The sequence below is a fragment of the Panthera uncia genome, assembly GCF_023721935.1.
Source record: "Panthera uncia isolate 11264 chromosome B2 unlocalized genomic scaffold, Puncia_PCG_1.0 HiC_scaffold_24, whole genome shotgun sequence".
In the NCBI taxonomy this organism is placed as follows: Eukaryota; Metazoa; Chordata; class Mammalia; order Carnivora; family Felidae; genus Panthera; species Panthera uncia.
The window spans coordinates 31,262,011-31,271,861 of record NW_026057580.1 but is presented as its reverse complement, the minus strand read 5'-3'; the positions used below and the strand labels follow the sequence as shown (position 1 = coordinate 31,271,861).

Genomic DNA, 9,851 nt, shown 5'->3' with positions numbered 1-9,851 from the left:
ATTTGGGCTTTTTCCATAATTTGGCTATTGTTCATAATGTTGCTATAAACATCAGAGTGCATATATGCCTTCAAATCATATACCCAAAGGTACAAATCATATACATAAATTTGAATTTATGTATCCTTTGGGTACATAAATACCTGGCAGTATAATTAAATATCATGCATGATAGATAGTTCCTATTCCCACTGGATTGTTCAGATTCTGATGATCATCTTGGATTTAGTAGCCATGTTCTTTATGATAAATTATTGCCAAAAATGTTGTTCACTATCTTTTAAAACGTGATGGGGGAGGGATGCCTGGGTGGTTTTATTGGTTAAGATCCAACTCCAGCTCAAGTCATGATCTCACAGCTTGTGGGTTTGAGCTCTGTGTCGGGCTCTGTGCTGACAGCTCAGAGCGTGGAGCCTGCTCAGGATTCTGTGTCTCCCTCTTTCTCTGCCCCTCCCCTTCTTGTTCTCTCTCTTCCACCCACCTTATCTCAAAAATAAATAAACATTTAAAAAAATTTTTAAATGTGATAAGGAGTTATTGACCTAGGTTAGATAGTAGACTAGGCAGGAAAAAGTTATAACAGCCAGCCTATGATCAATTTCTCTTTTTACTAATCATAAGTTGCAATGGCATTTTTTTCTTTTTTTTTAATGTGTATTCATTTTTGAGTGAGAGAGAGAGAGAGGGAATGAGCAAGGGAGGGGCATAGAGGGAGACACAGAATCCAAAGCAGTCTCCAGGCTCTGAGCTGTCAGCACAGAGGCCAATGTGGGGCTCAAACACAAGGACCGCAAGATCATGACCTGAGCTGAAGTCGGACGCTTAACTGACTGAGCCACCCAGGCACCCCGGCACTTTATTTTTTCTTTTTAACATCCTGTTCTACAGCTTCTTTGTCCCTTTCTGCCTGGATGTCAAAGAGCAGTGCATTGGCACAGGCCATGTGAATATTGGTCAACACCTTGAAGTTCTTCTCCTCCTCTGTAATGACTCCGGCTTTCTTCTGCTTATAGACATTCCCTGTGGGCTTGACTAGTCCTGTCAGCTGGGTAACCAATTTGAGTTTTTCAGCAGAGCTGTTTTCCCTCTTGGGGGCAGAGGGCATCCTAGAGAAGAGGATGAGCTTGGAGCAGTACTCCTTCAGCCACTGAACATTAGCCTGCAGGGACTCTGTGTACTCGTCTGCCTTCTTGGATCCACTGAGATCCCAATAGCTCATGCCACCTTCTTGTCAATGCCAGCAACCCTAACTCTTCCAAGCTGAAACCCCAGCCAGCTCATACTTTGTTGTGCTACTTCCTCATAGGGCACCTCATGATGGGCCAGGTGGGTCCGGACAGGTCCAAACGGGATGCAGGTGATGGGGCTTGCTCTGGCTTGCCAGGCCTTGTGTCTGCAGAACTTCCATGCCAGCTGGTTGAACCATGTGGCCACATACTCGCTGCAAGCTCTTGTGGAAGTGGGGCTTCAGGATCATGCCATTCTGGCCAGGAGCCACGGCTGCTGCCTATGGGCCTGGGGGCACAGAAGAGAGGAGCTAGTCAGGGCCCAGGGTCTAGCTAGATGCAGTGGCTTGCTCCCCACCAGAGCCCAGGCCTGGTCCTGTCCGTGTGATCAATTTGTTCCATGATTAATGAATGAGGGGACACTCTGGATGAAGGAAAAAAAAATCAGGTGACCAAGTGTAATTTCCTTGTATATATGATAATTGATTGGGGAAATAGATGAATGATACTAGTCGTTATCTATGCAGTACTCTTAATGTCCCTGGATTAGAATTGCATAAGTAAAATAAATACAATTTACAGGGAATGTTACATAAACTTTGCAACTCTCTGGGGTATAGGACATAGATGTTTCATAACATCTTGCTGTATGGAGTAACCTGTGAACCTCTTATTAAAACCTCTCCTATTATTCTGGAGCAGAAATCATGTGTATGATGTGAAAAAGGAAGGGCCCACAGAAGAGTCACATGGGATGATTTTTCTCCCTGCTTTGTCTGGCCTCCAGATTACTTGATCTTTAAAATTATTAGTAAAGCTTGATACAGTGTAATTATCTATATGATTCTAGATTGAATTGTTTTGGGTTCTAGAAACATTGATTTGCTGAAAAATTATATTTTAAGAGAAATTAGTGTGAATATTCTAAGCAACTGTCGCCTATGATTTTGAAATTGTTTTGTTGTTCTAATTTTTTTTTTCATAGAGAGCTGGTGTTATATTCTTATGTCTCTTCTTGCCCCTAAAAGAAAATTGGAGTTGGGGTTATTCAGTGGTGAAGGAGTGAATGGGAACAAGCACTGGAGAGGATGATGGGCCTGCTAATTGAAACTCCAAATAGGCACTGAGGGAAACCTCTCTGGCTTTCACAAAGCAGAATAAGAAAACTGAGTGGGTCAGATGCTTTTATATTATTGTGGAACATTAATTTCACTGTGGAATCAATAGGTTCACTTGAAAATGTGAGAGGTTCCCACTGTCAAAGTTTATGAGGTAGGGACAAATTTGAAGCCCTCCTTATTGGCATCATGCTATTATATAGTGTCCACTGTGTAACCCTCATCGAGTGAGTTTGGATAGAAAATGTGTCGGCACTTCTAGATGGGATCTAGAAGATTAAAATTTTATTCTGTAATGTATGTGTTCTTAAAGTCAACTTAATTGTCCTCTTATGTTCCATTTAAGAGGCCTCTGTGGCTAAAATGTATATGCCATTGTTCTGGGTGAATATGAATATTAGATTAATAAGAATAAAAAATGCAGGAAGGTTTGGGTAAGATATTTCTGATACTGTACTGTGTTGAGTTTTTTCCTTCACCGATATAATATTTCTGGCTGAAAACAGTCTGACTTCTAAGCCCAGTAGGTTAAAAATAAAGAACAAAAGGTAGGAAAAATTTTGGCTTCTAAAGAGAGTAAGCTTTCTTCTTCCTTTCATCCTTTGCTGCAAATGCAAGTCAGCTCAAGTGAGTGGTAAACATTGGACCACTGAAAATGTGGAAATATATCATCCTCTTGTCTCTCTTTGTAATATCCCTGGTTGGACAATATGATAAGAAGATCTTAGGCTGCCCTTTATTGTTTAGTAAGAAACCTCATCCCAGAGGGGGTTTGAGGTATAGATTTGACTGGTTCTACTGAGACTATCATTGCTTTCTTCCTCCTTTGGTATCTCACCATGGGGTTATTTTTATCTTTCACGTGTCCATCTAGAGAGTCCATAGTCAAGGCACCACTGAACCCATTTCTTCCAACTATTCTCAGTGGCTACTCAAAGTTGCTGATAAATTTGAGGTATCATATATTAATTTTTAAAATAGGAAACTTTTTGTCTTGTATACCCTTTTTCCATATATCTTTTGCAAATCTGTGACTAGAATAGACAAATGGTCAGGGATTTTGGGTTTCAATATTGTGGTTTCCAGCCAAGTATTATTTCATCCTGACTAGCATCCATGTTGCTGCTTTATTGCCACCTATGACTCCATCCATTTTGGTTGGCTAGGCAGTGCAGGGTGAAAATGTGAAGTGCTACCTATATTTTTGCAAATATTACATCATACCATGAATATTTGGAAAAGTCAGGGTGAATGCCCCTGATGTCGTATTTCCTTTTCTTGGTGGCAAAAAAGGATTAATCAATGTAGGTACACCTGTTACTTGGGAATGAAGCCAATATCATTGATTTAAGAGTTCAGCATGTGTAGATGCTGCTAGGGGTCTCTCTTGCATTATTATGGAAGTCATGCCTTAAAAAGAAAAAGAAGAAGACATCATGTCTCTTAAATCAACTTTGGTTGGTGGTGATAACACAGTTGTAAAACTTATCCTTTGAGTAAATAGAGGGTAAGAGACTGAATTCTGCTTTTTATAAGAACATGTCAGTTTTCTATAATAACTGCTTAAATCTCTAGACTCATCAGATGTGCAGTTAGCATTTGAAACTTACACTTAACAGTAAACACTTCAACTGTAGTATAGTATGTGGGAGGGGAAAAAAACATTAATTATCTGATTGATTTAAGAAATAATTTAGAGTGTGTTATGTTTTCTAACCCTGCTTTTCCTAATAATCCTGAGTTGTCTTGGATGGGAATATAAGAAAAAGCTATGTAATTACATGTGTTACCAAAATAACTACTGCCAGTTAGAGAAGAGATACAAACACAAATAATTCATATTTAATTTCCACTAATTAGTACCGAAAACCATCTTTGAACACTTTAAACAAAAATGCATTTGGGTTCTATAGTGTCTCCAATGCTCTTCACATTTTTCTTTCTATTCCTTTGTTATTTTAGGAATAAGTCAATACATAATTTCCCTCCCTTGGGGCACCTGGGTGGCTCAGTCGGTTAAGTGTCCAACACTTAGTTTTGGCTCAGGTCATGTTCTTACAGTTCATAAGTTCCAGCCCCACATCAGGCTCCACACTGTCAGTGCAGAGTCTGCTTGGGATCTCTCTCTCTCTCTGGCCCTGCCCCTCTTCTGCTATCTCTCTCTCTCAAAACAAATAAATAAACTTTAAAAATAGTATTTTCGTCCCTTTTCTCAGTTTCATCTTTCTTACTGGATGCGAGTTATAAAAAGATAGATTTTTGTTACCTCAAATTCAATATTGGAAGTACTAACTTAATCACACCTAATTCAGGGATGAGATAAAATATAGATAGCTCAAAACTGATTTTATTTAAGTCACTTTAAACAGATTTATTTGTTTCAGGTATAACTTTTAAGTTCAGAATTCTGATGAGCTGAGTGCTAAATATTTCATAAATATTTTAGTTTTACTGTATATTGGTCATATTTTACATACTGATGGATAGTAACAATAAACAAAGGAGCTTTAAGTGATTGTTGTCATAGAACTTATGTTTCTGATGTGGTGGGAGACAGAAACTAATGATATAAATATTGAGTATAATTTTCAGGGAGTAGGTGATCAATATTAGGAGAAAATATAAGAAGGTAGGGACAAGATCATTTTACAGGAATGCCATTATAGATAGGATGGTAAAGCCAATTTTGGAGCCCTGAATAAAGCTGCAATTATCTGATAAAAGTGTATTTCAGATACTGGTAACAACAAGGGAAAAGTCTCGGGACAGAAGTACTCTATGTGGTTGCAGTGGAATGACGCCAACCAAAATCTGAAGATGAAGAAAGAAAGAAGACCAGGAGCTTAATCACGTGTTTCTTTACAAACCATAGGAAGAATGATTTTTACTCTGTGGTTTTGAGAAAACATTGCAGGGTTTGAGTAGGGGAGCAAGGTAATCAGGGGTGGGTTTAGCCCTTCTATCTATGATTACAGTTATAGTTGCTATCACGCACCCACACACAAAAGTAGAATATGGGAGAAAGTTTGTTGGGCAAATAATTTTGAGAAATTTTGGCTTTAAAAAAGTTTTCTTGGGGCACCTGGGTTCTCAGTCGAGCAACCAGCTCGATTTTGGCTCAGGTCATGATCTTAGGGTCATGGGATCGAGCCCCATTTCTGGCACTGGGCTGAGCATGGAGCCTGCTTAGGATTCTACTTCTTCCTCTCTCTCTGCCCCTCCCTTGCTTGCCTGTGTGCATGTGTGCATGTGTGTGTACATACACTCTCTCTTTCTCAAAATAAGTAAAACTAAAAAAAAGTTTTCTTCACAGCAAGAATTCTGATACCATTTAAAATCCTAGTATCTTTGGGATGCCTGGGTGGCTCAGTTGGTTAGGTGACCGACTTCGGCTCAGGTCATTATCTTGTGGTTTGTGGGTTCTCTCTCTTGAGCACTCTCTCTTTCTGTCTTTCAAAAATAAATAAATATAAACAAATAAAAATAAAAACAAAATAAAATGCTGGTATCTTCAAAAAAGAGACTATATATGTAGTATATTAAAATTGCTGACACAAGACTCTTCTCTGAAAGATTATTCTGTGATTTGGGGGATGCACAGTTACTATACTTACAATCTCTTTCCTAAAGATTATTGAAAAAATATGCCCTCCTCAATACCCTGTTGGGATGAGCACTGGGTGTTGTATGGAAACCAATTTGACAATAAATTTCATATATTGAAAAAAAAAAAGAAAAGAAAAAATATGTAAAATCACACTCTCTGTGGGATATGTATAAGGAATACATAACACTGTCCAAAGTTCTAAAAGACTTCAATAAAAATAACACTTTACAGATGATTCTCATTAAATACATTAAAAAATGGAAATCTGAGGAAACTTTTAAGGTTATAGCATATGTTGGGGTGCCTGGGTGGCTCAGTCAGTTGAGTGTCCAACTTTAGCTCAGGTCATGATCTCACAGTTTGTGGGTTCGAGCCTAACATCAGGCTCTGTGCTGACAGCTCAGAGTCTGGAGCCTGCTTTGGATTCTGTATGATTCTCTCTTTATCTCTGCCCCTTCCCCACTCATACATACTCTCTCTATATATATGTCAAAAATAAACATTTAAAAAATTGTTTAAAAATACTATAACATATTTTTTAAGTTTATTTATTAATTTTGAGTGAGAGAGAGAGAGTGCAGGGGAGGGACAGAGAGAGAGGGGAGAGAGAATCCCAAGCAGGAACCAAGCCATCAGCACAGAGCCTGATGCAGGGCTCAGATTCACAAACTGTGAGATCATGACCTGAATCATAATCAAAATTTGGACACTTAACCAACTGAGAAACCCAGGCACCCCTAAGATTATAGCATATTTTAGACACTGTGGTGTTTTAACAACCAAAATTTACTATGTGTCATAAACTTTAAGTCTTATACATATGTTATTTAATATTTAATTTTCCTTGTGTAGGCATTGGTACCTGACCATTGCAGAATATGAACACATTACATGGAAATGGTAAACTGAGCAAATCCAATTCACTCAGATAGTCATCATCATGGACAGATGTCAAATCTAATTGTGTTTGAATGAAACATGTGATCATAAACACTATACCAAAAGGCCTGACATAGTAAAAAGTATTACATATCATGAGAAATATCCTAAAGCTATGATGCTATGTAGACATATTGGACAGTCTTGATATTTAGTATTAGTGTTTTTGTATGGTAAGGACATCTGTTCCACAGGTGAAAAGATGATATCAATGTGCATTTTTAAAAATTTAATCTAATTTACATAATTGAGGACCATAAACATGATTGGGATCCAAAATCAATTAGATTAACTTTTTACATTCTGAATTTCATTTCAAAATATTTAGCTTTTAACTTTTATCTGGTTCACCTAGAGAGTGTCTCTCTATCCAATGCCTTACATAACACAGAAAGGAACCCATGACATCAAGAACCTACAATATTCACCTAAAAACACTACTACACCATTAATTAGAAATTAGAATAATCAAAAATGTTAAATAACAAATTAAACTTTGACAAAGTATACTATTGGGAGAAAAACATTAACTTGCCCTTTCTTCTAGTATATTAGCATATAATACCTTACACCAAAAATGATTGAGGAAAAGTTTAAAAACAGCAAAGATAGAGTAGAATATGGTCTTAAAAATATAAATATAAAACATTTTATTAAACAATAATAGAATAATGCAATAAATATCTCATGCTATGCCCCTAACCAATATTTGCCCCTCCTTTGTATATTAAAGTGCTCAATAATTTTATTCTCTAATATTCAAAGATAAGTTACTACTAATAAGTTCTTATATTTAAATAGCATTTCTTAAATGTATTTAAATTAAGTGACCTGCTTTATGCTTATAAAAATGACATAAGTAGAGCCATTTTTATTTTTACTATTTATTGATTTATTGCTTTTAGTTTCAGGTGTAGAATTTAATGATTCATCACTTATATATACAGCACCCGGTGCTCATCACAACAAGTGCCCTCTTTAATACTCTCACCTATTTAACCCATCCCCTCACCTACCTCCTCTCAGTAACTCTCAGTTTGTTCTCTATTGTTAAGATGTTGTTTGTTTTTCTGGTTTGCCTCTGTTTTCTCCCCCTTCCCCTATGTTCATCTGTTTTGTTTCTTAAATTCCACATATGAATGAAATCATATTTTTCATTTGTATTTGTCTTTCTCTGACTTATTTTGCTTAGAATAATACACCCTAGCATCATCCATATCATTGCAAATGGCAAGCTTTCATTCTTTTTGATAGCTGAGTAATAGTCCATGTGTGTGTGTGTTTGTGTGTGTGTTTGTGTGTGTGTGTGTGTGTGTGTGTGTATGTGTAAACACACACACTACATTTTTTTTTTTTATCCATTCATCAGTCGATGGACATTTTGGGTCTTTTCATAATTTCAGCACTTTTAAAAATAGACCTGGAATAGCTATTTCATAGGAACTGCCTTGCACATCCTGTGTCCTAAATCTTTGAACCAGGCCAAACTTCAACATACCAAGAAGTCAGCAAGAATGAGAAAATCTTGTTTGAAAAGACTGATAAAAATGAACTTTTACCTGGGGACCACTTTGCCTGACCAATCAGTGATGTACAAATCTAGTCCTGCTTGTCAGAACAATGAACTCTTCTTAAAAACAACTTACCTAACATTTTTTTTTTATGTCTATAAAAATCCTGAGTCCACTTTCTATAACCAGGACACTGTTTGGGCATCTATCTAAATCTATGTACCCTGAATTTCAATTCTTTGGTCCCAAATAAATGCTAGCCTCTTGAACTGGTTTCTTATTCTAAGTTTCTTCAAGAGGTTCCTCCCTCAGCAAGTCCAGTTGGTTTCATGTTTAAGAACTAGGATTCTTCTTCTTATAAATATTTATCCCAGTGGACTGAAAATTCCAAAGATCAATTGCAGTTGCAGTGGTCACTTTGGGGCTCTTTTGAGCTCACAGAACTTGACTTGAGAACCACAGATTTAAAACCAGACAAATCAAATAGGATGTTTAATTGGTATTTGGAAACTTTCAAATGAACTCAAGACTGATTGCCTCTTTTCAGAATACTGTTTCCAACTTAAGAGAGAAAAATTCTCAGTTTGAAAAGAATCATAAGGCTTTACAGAATTACTTTTCTCTTCAGCCTCCTCCTGCTGCTTCGGGTTGCTCTCTCTCTCCCTCTTCTACTTTTCTTTGTCCCTCTTATGGCCAAACTCCTTCTTTAACCCCAATATCCCAAGACCTTTCTAGATCTTCCTGTTTTATCCTTTTCATACTGTCCTGTTCCAATGAACCTTTTCAAGGTTAGACCTAAAAGTTATACTCCTGAACATTTTATATTCTCCCTACAGAGAGGCTGAATTGAGAGCTATTGCCAAGGAGTTTCCAAGGGTTTATGAAGACTTTCATCAATTTGCTGACAAATTTAATATTTTTATCCAAACCTACCACTCTGGTTTCTTTGATCTTTATCAGTTGATCCACCTATTTGTTGGACAGGGTCAAGTTCAACATTGGTTGCCAAAGGCTGAATGTCATTAAATGATCTCCAATGGGTCTTACCATAGGACAGGGTACCTCCTGGGTGCATTGCTAAAGCTTTACATGAAGCCATTCCCCATGTCTTCCCTAAAGCCATAGATTGGAATAAAAAAATCCAGACATGTACTCAAAAGCTTAATAAACTAGTTTATGAATGCTATAATTAGCTTCAATTATTTTTTTTTAATGTTTTTTAAGTTTATTTATTTATTTTGAGAAAGAGAGAGCACACTCAAGCAGGGGAGGGTCAGAGAAAGAGGGAGAGAAAGAATCTCAAGCAGGCTCTACGCTGTCAGTGCAAAACCTAAGCAGGGCTCAAAGTTAAAAACAAAAACAAAAACAACAAAAAACCATGAGATCATGACCTGAGCTAAAATCAAGAGATGGATGCTTAACCGACTGAGTCACCCAGGTTTGTAAAAAA

General features: G+C 37.1%; 1 pseudogene; it reads right to left on the bottom strand.

Moving 5' to 3' along the window:
- Nucleotides 1-856: 856 nt before the first annotated feature.
- On the bottom strand, nucleotides 857-9,500 carry LOC125939083 (60S ribosomal protein L13-like; annotated as a pseudogene).
- Nucleotides 9,501-9,851: the final 351 nt, after the last annotated feature.